Here is a 14,280-nt window from a genome sequence, read left to right on the forward strand (position 1 = left end):
CAGTTACGAACGGAGCTTAAAAACACTGCAAGGCACTAAAGGAGAGAGTGTGTGGAACCGGGCAGCGTAACGCGTGTGAGAGGTTTAAAGTTTCACAAGCCGTGGCAATTTTGCATAAATCCAAGGTTTCTCTGCTTGGCTAGAAATAAAGAACTTGCATTTCTATAGCGCCTTTCCCATCCTCAGGACGTCACAAAGTGCTTTACAGCCAATGAAGTACTTTTTGAAATGGAGTCGCTGTTGTAATGTGGGAAATGCGGCTGCCAATTTGCACAGAGCAAGATTCCACAAATAGCAATGTGATAAATGTCCAGATAATCTGTTTTAGTGATGGTGGTTGAGGGATAAATATTGACCAGGACACCAGGGAGAACTCCCCCTGCTCGTCTTGGAATGGTGCCCTGGGATCTTTTACATCCATTGGTTGATCCATCACTGATGGTTGTGCTGAAGCAATTTGAAAAATTGAATTAAAATTATCCCATGAGAAGTGTATCGTACAACAGTAGAGTGTTTTGGATTAAGTATCGAATTATAGAATGGTTAAAGCACGGAAAGAGGCCATTCGGCCCATCGAGTCCGTGCCGGCTCTATGCAAGAACAATCCAACTAGTTCCACTGCCCCGCCCTATCCCCATAGCCCTGCAAATTTTTTCCTTTCAAGTACTTATCCAGTTCCTTTTTGAAGGCCATGATTGAATCTGCCTCCACCACCCCCTCGGGCAGTGCATTCCAGATCCTAACCACTCGCTGTTTAAAAAAAGTTTTTCCTCATGTCACCTTTGGTTCTCTTGCCAATCACCTTAAATCTGTGTCCTCTGGTCCTTGACCCATCTGCCAAAGGGAACAGTTTCTTTCTATCTACTCTGTCTAGACCCTTCATGATTTTGAATACCTCTATCAAATCTCCTCGCAACCTTCTCTGTTCCAAGGAGAACAACCCCAGCTTCTCCAGTCTATCCACGTAGCTAAAGTCCCTCATCCCCAGAATCATTCTAGTAAATCTCTTCTGCACCCTCTCCAAGGCCTTCACATCTTTCCTGAAGTGTGGCGCCCAGAACTGGACACAATACTCCAGTTGTGGCCGAACCAGTGTTTTATAAAGGTTCAACATGACTTCCTTGCTTTTGTACTCTATGCCTCTATTTATAAAGCCCAGGATCCCGTATGCTTTTTTAACCGCTTTCTCAACCTGCCCTGCCACCTTCAACGATTTGTGTACATGTACCCCCAGATCCCTCTGTTCCTGTACCCCTTTTAGAATTGTGCCCTCTAGTTTATATTGCCTCTCCTCATTCTTCCGTATCACTTCGCATATTTCTGCGTTAAATTTCATCTGCCATGTGTCCGCCCATGCCACCAGCCTGTCTATATCATCTTGAAGTCTATCACTATCCTCCTCACTGTTCACTACACTTCCAAGCTTTGTGTCATCCGCAAATTTTGAAATGGTGTCCTGTACACCCAAGTCCAAGTCATTAATATGTATCAAAAAAAGCAGTGGTCCCAGCACCGACCCCTGGGGAACACCACTGTACACCTCCCTCCAGTCCGAAAAACAACCGTTCACCACTACTCTCTGTTTCCTGTTACTTAGCCAATTTTGTATCCATGCTGCCACTGCCCCTTTTATTCCATGGGCTTCAATCTTGATGATAAGCCTATTATGCGGCACAGTTACACCGAAACTGCAGCATAAAACAGGCCATTCTTCCCAACTGGTCTATGCCGGTGTTTATGCTCCATATGTGACTCCTCCCTCCCTACTTCATCTCACACTATCAGCATATCTTCCAATCCTTTCTCCCTCATGTGTTTATCGAACTTCCCCTTAAGTGCATGTATGTTATTTGCCTCAACTACTCCTTGTGATAGCAAGTTCCACATTCTCACCACTCTCTGGGTAAAGAAGTTTCTCCTGAATTCCTTATTGGATTTATTTATTTATCTTATTTATGGCCCCTAGTTCTGGTCTCCCCCACAAGTGGGAACATTTTCTCTACGTCTACCCTATCAAATCCTTTCATTATCTTAAAGACCTCTATCAGGTCACCCCTCAGCCTTCTCTTTTCCAAAGAGCCCCAGCCTGTTCAGCCTTTCCTGATAATTATATCCTCTCAGTTCTGGTATCATCCTTGTGAATCTCTTTTGCACCTTCTCCAATGCCTCTATATCCTTTCTATAATATGGAGACCAGAACTGTTCACAATACTCCAAGTGTGGTCTAACCAAGGTTCTATACAAGTTTAACATAACTTCTCTGCTTTTCAATTCTATCCCTCCAGAAATTAGCCCCAGTGCTTGATTTGCTTTTTTTATGGCCTTATTAACCTGCGTCACTACTGTTAGTGATTTGTGTATCTGTACCCCCAGATCCCTCTGCTCCTCTATCCCGTTTAGACTCTTACTATCCAAGCAATTTGTGGCTTCCTTATTCTTCCTACCAAAATGTACCATCTCACACTGATCTATATTAAAATTTATTTGCCAATTCTGCAAGTTTATTAATGTCCTCTTACATTTTGACGCATTCTTCCTTTGTAGTAACTACACCGCCCCTCCAATCATTTTTTCTAATAGTTTATTGTCCCGAATATTTTAAATTAACCCAGTGAGAACACTGTGGATGATTGAGCGGTGTGTTGTGTTGAACAGAAGTGGAATGTAGATTTTGGAGGTTGGTGAGATATTTAACTTGTAAGTGCTGTGACTGTGCCTTCAAAGTCTGGGACTGTTCTCTGGAGGACTGTTAACCACTTGCTGTGCAAGTGTTGTGCTTCCAAAAGTAAAGATTTCATGGTGACGGAGTAAGTGGAATGTGAGAGGATACTGTGAGGCAGGAGCCAGCACAGGTCCATCTACGTCTTATACCTCCTTGTGCAACCCGTAATGTCTCTTCAGAGGTGTCTGTCGGAGATTTGAGTCCCCACACTGCAGTATTACGTTGAGATTGCCCAAATCATTTCGTGTGCGATTACTGCAGCCAGTGGACAGAAGAGACTCTTATCTCACCAGCGTGAACTTGATCAAAACCCAGGTCACCGGAGCACTGGACAGTGTCTGTGCAGCCCCAGCATCCCACTGAAGCACGAGCTTTTTATCCCTCATCTGATCCCTTGTCAAAAACTGCTTTCATCTATATGCAGAACATGTGCCTGGTCACACCCCTCCCCCCAGCCCGTGCTTTGATCACTTTTCTTAAGTGCAGAGCTCTGCAGCATGCCTTTACTCCCACACAAAGTCCCACATTCCTGGTGTCCCGGTCTTTACATACGAACATACAAATTAAGAGCAGGAGTAGGCCATTCGGCCCCTCGAGCCTGCTCTTCCATTTGATAAGATCATGGCTGATCTGATTGTGACCTCAACCCTACTTTCCCGTCTACCGACTATAACCTTTGACTCCCTTGTTAATCAGGAATCTATCTAACTCAGCCTTAAAAATATTCAGTGACCCTGCCTCCACCGCTCTCTGGGGAAGGGAGTTCCACAGACTCACCACCCTCAGAGAAAAATTTCTCCTCATCTCCGTCTTAAATGGGAGACCCCTTATTTTTAAACTGTGGCCCCTAGTTCTAGTCTCTCCCACAAGGGGAAACATCCCCTCAGCATCTACCCCTTCTAGTCCCCTCAGGATCTTACATGTTTCAATAAGATCACCTCTCATTCTTCTAAACTCCAGTGTATACAGGCCCAACTTGTCCAACCTTTCCTCATAAGATAATCCCCTCATCCCAGGAATCAGTCGAGTGAACCTTCTCTGAACCGCCTCTAAAGCAATTATGTCCTTTCTTAAATAAGGAGACCAAAACTGCACACAGTATTCTAGATGTGGTCTCACCAATGCCCTGCACAACTGGAGCAAAACAGCTCTACTTTTATATTCCATTCCCCTTGCTATAAATTACAACATTCCATTTGCCTTCCTAATCACTTGCTGTACCTGTATACTAACTTTTTGTGATTCATGTAATAGGACATCTAGATCCCTCTGTACCTCAGAGTTCTGCAATCTCTCTCCATTTAAATAATATACTGCTTTTCTATTCCTCCTGCCAAGGAGGAGTTCCACTGATTCCGTCTGCTCCAGTGAGTTGATTTGAAGCTCCCTGTCTCAGTTTCTGATCCCCTCACTCCATCCTCTCTAGCCTGTATGCCCCAGCCTCCTTGTCCCCTCGTGGCCCACTGCTTAGACTCGAGATCGCTGATACTTTCCTGCTTCACCAACAAAGACCAGCCTTTCAGCTTCTGGACTTTTCTCCCCAAACCCCTTCGCCTCACGAACTCCCTCTCTGTCCCAAAAACCTATCCCTTGGACTGTGTTTTCAGTCTCTGCTGTCCAAATATCTCCATCCCTTCTTGGTGCTCCAGGCCTCCCAGTACTGAGGGCACTGAGGTGTGCAGTGACAACAGGAGCGGCCTCCGCGTGCAACCGTATCCCTGGTGTGAACGGAGTTAACTTTGGAACTGGATTTACTCCAGTACAACCCAGGAGTGGGTTGGGAGTAATGTGAGGATCGAGAGCAGCTTGAGCTGAGTGAGTGAATGATTTGCAGTCCTGGGCTTCTCACACCGTTAATCCTGAGCTAACATGGGAAGTTTATTCCTGAGCCTTCAGTTGTGACAAGGCCACAGATAGTTGGGCTGGTTTAGACTGACGTTTTAATATCGCAGGCAGGGAGGGAGAACAAACTTCCATTTAAAGTCAACCTTACCGTATCGCTGAGGCATTTCAGAGCTATGCTTTAAGTGTAATCATTGTTGTAAAGTAGCATACATGGCAGCCAATTTGTGCACAGTAAGATCCCACAAACAGCGATAAGATGAATGGCCAGTTAATCTGTATTTGGTACTGTTGGTTGGGAACACAGGAACAGGAGGAGGCCATTCAGCCCCTCGAGCCTGGTCCGCCATTCAATTAGATCATGCTTGATCTGTATCTTAACATTTATCCTTCTGGTTGAGGGATAAATATTGACCAGGACACAATAAATATTGACGGGGAGAACTCCCCTGCTCCATTTAGCATATTTTTATGGAATCTTTAACATCCATCTGAGGGGGTTTAACATCTCATCCGAAAGACGGCACCTCCGACAGTGCAGCACTCCCTCAGTACTGCACTGAAGTGTTGGCCTAGATTTTGTGCTCAAGTCCATTGTGTGGGACTTGAACCCACGACCTTCTGACTCAGAGGCGAGAGCGCTGCCCACTGAGCCAAGCTACCACAGTAGCAGGCCCCTTCGGGTCTTCGATTGTTCAGTGGAATTTTCCTTTTTTTTTTCTTGAGGAGATGGTGAAGCAGAGAGTGTGATTGACTTGGAAATGAAGGAATTTCAAGTGTGCTTCCCATGGGAGAATAAATGCCGCAGTTTAATAACATCTTACATGAGTCAGATTAAAGCTCGTTCTGTGCATGAACTGGGATACTGGGTGTTTGGTACTTAGTAAAGCACGTGCCTCACTCCTGGTGACAGACAGTAGCTGAATTAATAAAGTAAGACTGACTTGTATTTCTACTGCATGTTACAACGTCTCTCAAACACTCCAAGCACTTTGCGTGCAATAACTTAATTTGAAGTGTAGTCACTGTTGTAATGCAGGAAATGCGGCAACCAATTTGCGCACAGCAAGATCCCACAAACAGCAATATGATAATGACCAAATAATCTATTTTTAGTGATGTTGGTTGAGGGATAAATATTGGCTAGGACACCGGGGATCAACCCTGGTTCAATGAGGAGTGTAGAAGAGCATGCCAGGAGCAGCACCAGCCGTACCTAAAAATGAGGTGCCAACCTGGTGAAGCTACAACTCAGGACGACATGCATGCTAAACAGCGGAAGCAACATGCTATAGACATGCTAAGCGATTCCACAACCAACGGATCAGATCAAAGCTGCAGTCCTGCCACATCCAGTCGTGAATGGTGGTGGACAATTAAACAACTAACGGGAGGAGGAGGCTCTGCAAACATCCCCATCCTCAATGATGGCAGAGCCCAGCACGTGAGTGCAAAAGACCAGGCTGAAGCGTTTGCAACCATCTTCACCCAGAAGTGCCAAGTGGATGATCCATCTCAGCCTCCTCCCGATATCCCCACCATCACAGAAGCCAGTCTTCAGCCAATTCGATTCACTCCACGTGCTATCAAGAAACGGCTGAGTGCACTGGATACAACAAAGGCTATGGGCCCCGACACATCCCGGGTGTAGTGCTGAAGCCTTGTGCTCCAGAACTAGCTGCGCCTCTAGCCAAGCTGTTCCAGTACAGCTACAACACTGGCATCTACCCGACAATGTGGAAAATTGCCCAGGTATGTCCTGTCCACAAAAAGCAGGACAAATCCAATCTGGCCAATTACCGCCCTGTCAGTCTACTCTCAATCATCAGCAAAGTGATGAAAGGTGTCATTGACAGTGCTATCAAGCGGCACTTACTCACCAATAACCTGCTCACCAATGCTCAGTTTGGGTTCCGCCAGGACCACTCTGCTCCAGACCTCATTACAGCCTTGGTCCAAACATGGACAAAAGAGCTGAATTCCAGAGGTGAGGTGAGAGTGACTGCCCTTGACATCAAGGCAGCATTTGACCGAGTGTGGCACCAAGGAGCCCTAGTAAAATTGAAATCAATGGGAATCAGGGGGAAAACTCTCCAGTGGCTGGAGTCATACCTAGCACAAAGGAAGATGGTAGTGGTTGTTGGAGGCCAATCATCTCAGCCCCAGGACATTGCTGCAGGAGTTCCTCAGGGCAGTGTCCGAGGCCCAACCATCTTCAGCTGCTTCATCAATGACCTTCCCTCCATCATAAGGTCAGAAATGGGGATGTTCACTGACGATTGCAGAGTGTTCAGTTCCATTCGCAACCCCTCAAATAATGAAGCAGTCCGAGCCCGCATGCAGCAAGACCTGGACAACATCCAGGCTTGGGCTGATAAGTGGCAAGTAACATTTGCGCCAGGCAATGACCATCTCCAACAAGAGAGAGTCCAACCACCTCCCCTTGACATTCAACGGCATTACCATCGCCAAATCCCCCACTATCATCATCTGGGGGTCACCATTGACCAGAAACTTAACTGGACCAGCCATATAAATATCGTGGCTACAAGAACAGGTCAGAGACTGGGTATTCTGCGGCGAGTGACTCACCTCCTGACTCCCCAAAGCCTTTCCACCATCTACAAGGCACAAGTCAGGAGTGTGATGGAATACTCTCCACTTGCCTGGACGAGTGCAGCTCCAACAACATTCAAGAAGCTCGACACCATCCAAGATAGAGCAGCCCGCTTGATTGGCACCCCATCCACCACCCTAAACATTCACTCCCTTCACCACCGGCGCACTGTGGCTGCAGTGTGTACCATCCACAGGATGCACTGCAGCAACTCGCCAAGGCTTCTTCGACAGCACCTCCCAAACCTGCGACCTCTACCACCTAGAAGGACAAGAGCAGCAGGCATATGGGAACAACACCACCTGCACGTTCCCCTCCAAGTCACACACCATCCCGACTTGGAAATATATCGCCGTTCCTTCATCGTCGCTGGGTCAAAATCCTGGAACTCCCTTCCTAACAGCACTGTGGGAGAACCTTCACCACACGGACTGCAGCGGTTCAAGAAGGCGGCTCACCACCACCTTCTCAAGGGCAATTAGGGATGGGCAATAAATGCCGGCCTCGCCAGCGACGCCCACATCCCATGAACGAATAAAAAAAAAACTCCCCTGCTCTTCGAAATTGTGTCATGGGATCTTTTATATCCACCCGAAAGGGCAGATGGTGCAGCACTTGTCAGTACTGCCTCTCCGACAGTGCATCGCTCCCTCAGTGCCGCCCCTCCGACAGTGCGGCGCTCCCTCAGTACTGACCCTCCGACAGTGCGGCGCTCCCTCAGTACTGACCCTCCGACAGTGCGGCGCTCCCTCAGTACTGACCCTCCGACAGTGCGGCGCTCCCTCAGTACTGACCCTCCGACAGTGCGGCGCTCCCTCAGTACTGACCCTCCGACAGTGCGGCGCTCCCTCAGTACTGACCCTCCGACAGTGCGGCGCTCCCTCAGTACTGACCCTCCGACAGTGCGGCGCTCCCTCAGTACTGACCCTCCGACAGTGCGGCGCTCCCTCAGTACTGCTTCTGGAGAGTCAGCCTGATTTTGTGCTCAAGTCTCGAGTGGGGCTTGAATCTACGACCTTCTGACTCGGAGGTGAGAGTGCTGCCCACTGAGCCATGGCTGACATCTACTGCAGCCAGAGTCTGTGTCTTTGGGGAGCGGTGGGAAAAAGGAGTGAAATACTGTCAGCCGCTTCCTGCACCGTGTGACTTGGCCTTTTTAAAAAGACAGCTTTTTCAAAAAATCCTGATTGTTTCAGCTCTTATTTGCAGAGTGCAGTACTCCCGGGCCTGCTCATTGACTCACTGAAATATCTATACTGCTGGCTGAGAGTTATAACTGAGGCCCATAAGCAGCAGCGGATGGCCCTGAGGGCTTATTCTGCTCTCTCTCAAACTCCCATTTCCGCATTTTTCAGCGATTCTGTCATTTCGTTTCACGTTGTGCTTGGAGTTGTGCCCAGCGCTATAAAGTTCCTGCCTGCATTCCTTCTGCTTGCTTCCTGTGGTGTTGTACAAACGGGATCTATCTATCTCGAGCTGGTGTGTGTGAGCTGTGTGTTCGATTGTGGTTGAGGGGGAAGAGGATGTAAATAGCAACACTGCCCAGCTATAAACTGATGTCCAGGCTCAGGCTGCTTAATTCCACAGACAGTTAACTTGCTTTTTACAAACACTTCTTATCCGCTCCCTGTTCAAAAGGGTGAAATGGTTTTTATCAGTTTAAAATGTGAAAGTGACTTGGAGCCATTCCCATTAGCCTTGCATTTCTACAGCGCTGGGACAGTGTAGAGGGAGCTTCACTCTGTATCTAACCCTGTACCTGCCCTGGGAGTGTTTGATGGGACAGTGTAGAGGGAGCTTCACTCTGTATCTAACCCTGTACCTGCCCTGGGAGTGTTTGATGGGACAGTGTAGAGGGAGCTTCACTCTGTATCTAACCCTGTACCTGCCCTGGGAGTGTTTGATGGGACAGTGTAGAGGGAGCTTTACTCTGTATCTAACCCTGTACCTGCCCTGGGAGTGTTTGACGGGACAGTGTAGAGGGAGCTTTACTCTGTATCTAACCCTGTACCTGCCCCGGGAGTGTTTGATGGGACAGTGTAGAGGGAGCTTTACTCTGTATCTAACCCGTGCTGTACCTGCCCTGGGAGAGTTTGATGGGGCAGTGTAGAGGGAGCTTTACTCTGTATCTAACCCTGTACCTGCCCCGGGAGTGTTTGATGGGACAGTGTAGAGGGAGCTTTACTCTGTATCTAACCCGTGCTGTACCTGCCCTGGGAGAGTTTGATGGGGCAGTGTAGAGGGAGCTTTACTCTGTATCTAACCCGTGCTGTACCTGCCCTGGGAGTGTTTGATGGGGCAGGGGTTGTCTTATCAAGAGTAATATAGGTACGGTGGTGTAGTGGTTGTGTTACTGGACTAATAATCTAGAGAACGTACATTTAAATCCCACTGTGGGCAGTTTGAGAATTTAAATTCAGGAAATAAAAATCTGGTCTCAGTAAAAGTGACCATGAGTATGTCGGATTGTCGTAAAAACCCAACTGGTTCATTAATGTCCTTTAGGGAAGGAAACCTGCCGTCCTTCCCCAGTCTGGGCCTATATGTGACTCCAGTCCTCACATCAACGTGGTTGACTCTTAACTGCCCTCTGCAGTGACCCAGCAAACCCCTCAGTTTGTACCAAACTCACTCCCAGTGGTTCAAGAAGAAGGAGGCGGCTCACCCCCACCCTCTCAGGGTAACTGGGGATGGGCAATAAATGCCGGCCTTGCCAGTTACAATCGTTACGCTGTATTTCACAGAGGGCAACGGGGCCTGGAGTACAAGGGTAAGATATTCCTTATTCTGTACTGACCACACAAGCTGAGTGAAGAGACCAGAGAAATTACAGCGGAGAAGGAGGCCATTCAGCTCATTGCGGTCATGCTGATGCTAGCTCCTCCTCGAGAGCTGTCCACTCTGATCTCATTTTCCCCGAATCCTTTCATATTCCTTCTTTTCAAATCTTTACCCAGTTCCCATTTAGCTGGTGTTACGGTCTCTCCCTCAATAGCCCCTTGTGGTAAAACATTCCCTGTTCTTAAAAACCCTCTGTGTGAAAACATTCCTTCTTGCTCCCTCCTTCATTCCTCTATTGATAACTCTTAGTCTGTGCCTCCCTGTTAGCCATTGACCAACCAATGGTAACAGTCTTTCATTATTTGCCCTCCCAAAACCTTTTCTACATAGTTTTGAAAACCTCTAATAGCTCCCCCTTAACCTTCTCTGTTCAAGTTTTATTTCCTAACTCTAACCTCTCCTTCTCTGTCCTAATCTCGGCAATCTTCACCGTCCGCTTCCCCTGATTCCCTTTCGTGTAGTGGGAGCTGCACAGAACCCTCCAACCCTGGCCTTAACCCCAGGACTGTATAGTGACCGTGTTACCAGGAGTAAAGAGTGAAATGCGGCTTATTCTATCCTGTACAGGGGGGTGGGAGTATCAGGAATTTCATATGCTGCATTATAATCTGAGTGAGATCTAAAAATGTGAAGTATTTGAGAGTTTGTACTGTTTACTCCGGGAGAAAGCCTCTGGCTTGTTTCCTGCTGATGCTCTCTGCTGACTCCAGAATCCTGTCCATTTAAGGATGTTTGGAGTGCTCCCTGTGAAGGTCTCACTGACTGGGATCACTGTGGGCCATTGGGTGAGAGAAGCACAGGAAATGGGCAGAACAGGGGGAGAAGTCTCTCCCACAGGAATGTAACTCATTCTATAAAGTTTGTAACCTTACCCCTCTCTCCCCGTCGGCCCCCCCCCACTCCCCATCGGCCCCTCTCTCAGGAATCTTTCTCCACAGATGCTGCCTCACTTGCTGAGCTTCTCCAGCATTTTCTGTTTTTATTTGCTTCAGCTATAAAACTGGCCTTTACACAAACTCTGGACCCTTCACCCGACTCCATCCCCCTCCCTGGACGCTGGCTCGGGCTGAACCAGCCTGTTCACAACCTCGGATTCCCATTCGATCGAGCTATGCTTTAGACCATATATCCGCTCCATCACCAAGACTGTCTACTTCCACCTCCCTAACATTGCCCGTCCCCGCCCCTGCCTCAGCCTATCTGCTGCTGAAACCCTCATTCGTGCTTTTGTCACCTCCAGGCTCGTATGTGAACCTAAATTTATCTGACACAAAAATATGACATAAAAATCTATTTTGGCTGTGAAGTGCAGGGAACAGCTGTGCGTATAATTGGTGCACAGTGGGAGTCCGTCTCCAGTCTCCGATATACCAGGACTGATCGCCCAGACCTCCTGGCACCGATTAACCCCTTGGCTGGTGCCTGACTGGAGAGGTTGGCTGGGTGCCTGCGGTGCCCACTGTGTCTGATCATTGAATCCACAGACCCTGTGCTGACCAGTGGGGCAGCTTCAGTAACGGTCAGTACGGTCGGACTCTGCCTAAATCCCAGCCTAGGGTGGAGGAGGAGGAGGAGGAGGCGGAGGTGGGGGGAGAGCAGCAGGGCGTGGGAAACAGAGAAAATAGGAGCAGGAGTAGGCCATTCGGCCCTTCGAGCCTGCTCCGCTATTCAATATGATCATGGCTGATCCTCTATCTCAATACCATATTCCCGCTCTCTCCCCATACCCCTTGATGCCTTTTGTGTCTAGAAATCTATCTAGCTCCTTCTTAAATATATTCAGTGACTTGGCCTCCACAGCCTTCTGTGGTAGAGAATTCCACAGGTTCACCACCCTCTGAGTGAAGAAATTTCTCCTCATCTCAGTCCTAAATGTCCTACCCCGTATCCTGAGACTGTGACCCCTCGTTCTGGACCCCCCAGCCAGGGAAAACATCCTCCCTACATCCAGTCTGTCTAGCCCTGTCAGAATTTTATATGTTTCAATGAGATCCCCTCTCATTCTTCTAAACTCGAGTGAATACAGGCCTAGTCGACCCAATCTCTCCTCATATGACAGTCCTGCCATCCCAGGAATCAGTCTGGTGAACCTTCGCTGCACTCCCTCTATGGCAAGTATATCCTTTCTTAGGTAAGGAGACCAAAACTGCACACAATACTCCAGGTGTGGTCTCACCAAGGCCCTGTATAACTGCAGTAAGACATCCCTGCTCCTGTACTCAAATCCTCTTGCAATGAAGGCCAACATACCATTTGCCTTCCTAACTGCTTGCTGCACCTGCATGTTTGCTTTCAGTGACTGGTGTACAAGGACACCCAGGTCCCTTTGTACATCAACATTTCCCAATCTATCACCATTTAAATAATACTCTGCCTTTCTGTGTTTCCTTCCAAAGTGGATAACTTCACGTTTATCCACATTATACTGCATCTGCCATGTATTTGCCCACTCACTCAACTTGTCTAAATCGCCTTGAAGCCTCTTTGCATCCTCCCCACAACTCACATTCCCACCTAGTTTTGCGTTGTCAGCAAACTTGGAAATATTACATTTGGTTCCCTCATCCAAATCATTGATTATATATTGTGAATAGCTGGGGCCCAAGCACTGATCCCTGCGGTACCCCACTAGTCACCGCCTGCCGCCCGGAAAAAAGACCCATTTATTCCTACTCTCTGTTTCCTGTCTGTTAACCAATTTTCAATCCATGCCAGTATATTACCCCCAATCCCATGTGCTTTAATTTTGCACACTAACCTCTTGTGTGGGACTTCATCAAAGGCCTTCTGAAAATCCAAATAAACCACATCCACTGGTTCTCCCTTATCTATTCTACCAGTTACATCCTCGGAGTGGAAATAATTAAAAACCTATTCTTAAACAATGCACCACACAGAAATTAACTTGTTTTTGTTTTCAGGGGTATGGTAGGGTGGAGGGGAGATTCTGTTTCCAAGTTCTTTATACCGATCTGGGAGTTTCTTTTTGTCAGGGCTGTGTGTGAATCAGTTATCCTGTTCAGCCCAGGGAATAGTTTCCATTTTTACGCTCTCTACACCTCAGAAGTTCCCCTGATGACTCACTGGGTTGGTGCACTGCCCAGTTTGATGATGAAAGTCCTGTTAAATATCTGGTCTGTGCTGAGGTAACTCATCTCAGCCAGAGCAACAGTTTGGATGCTGCAGTTAGAGAGAGGGGAAATCAGCCAGGGTTCCTCCTCCTGATCACTGTCCAGTGACCCCCTGGGTTAGAGAGAGGGGAAATCAGCCAGGGTTCCTGCTCCTGATCACTGTCCAGTGACCCCTGGGTTAGAGAGAGGGGAAATCAGCCAGGGTTCCTCCTCCTGATCACTGTCCACCGACCCCTGGGTAAGAGAGAGGGGAAATCAGCCAGGGTTCCTGCTCCTGATCACTGTCCAGTGACCCCCTGGGTTAGAGAGAGGGGAAATCAGCCAAGGTTCCTGCTCCTGATCACTGTCCAGTGACCCCCTGGGTTAGAGAGAGGGGAAATCAGCCAGGGTTCCTGCTCTGATCACTGTCCAGTGACCCCTGGGTTAGAGAGAGGGGAAATCAGCCAAGGTTCCTGCTCCTGATCACTGTCCAGTGACCCCCTGGGTTAGAGAGAGGGGAAATCAGCCAGGGTTCCTGCTCATGATCACTGTCCACCGACCCCTGGGTTAGAGAGAGGGGAAATCAGCCAGGGTTCCTGCTCCTGATCGCTGTCCAGTGACCCCTGGGTTAGAGAGAGGGGAAATCAGCCTGGGTTCCTGCTCATGATCACTGTCCAGTGACCCCTGGGTTAGAGAGAGGGGAAATCAGCCAAGGTTCCTGCTCCTGATCACTGTCCAGTGACCCCCTGGGTTAGAGAGAGGGGAAATCAGCCAGGGTTCCTGCTCATGATCACTGTCCAGTGACCCCAGGGTTAGAGAGAGGGGAAATCAGCCAGGGTTCCTGCTCATGATCACTGTCCACCGACCCCTGGGTTAGAGAGAGGGGAAATCAGCCAGGGTTCCTGCTCCTGATCGCTGTCCAGTGACCCCTGGGTTAGAGAGAGGGGAAATCAGCCTGGGTTCCTGCTCCTGATCACTGTCCAGTGACCCCTGGGTAAGAGAGAAGGGAAATCAGCCTGGGTTCCTGCTCCTGATCACTGTCCAGTGACCCCTGGGTTAGAGAGAGGGGAAATCAGCCTGGGTTCCTGCTCCTGATCACTGTCCAGTGACCCCTGGGTAAGAGAGAAGGGAAATCAGCCTGGGTTCCT

General features: G+C 48.5%; 1 protein-coding gene across 2 annotated transcripts in view; it reads left to right on the forward strand.

Moving 5' to 3' along the window:
* Positions 1-14,280, forward strand: part of ilk (integrin-linked kinase) — a 97,721-nt gene that overhangs the window by 42,802 nt on the left and 40,639 nt on the right. The gene's annotated exons all lie outside the window — the stretch shown is intronic.

The sequence above is a fragment of the Heptranchias perlo genome, chromosome 6 (genome assembly GCF_035084215.1).
Source record: "Heptranchias perlo isolate sHepPer1 chromosome 6, sHepPer1.hap1, whole genome shotgun sequence".
Classification (NCBI taxonomy): Eukaryota; Metazoa; Chordata; class Chondrichthyes; order Hexanchiformes; family Hexanchidae; genus Heptranchias; species Heptranchias perlo.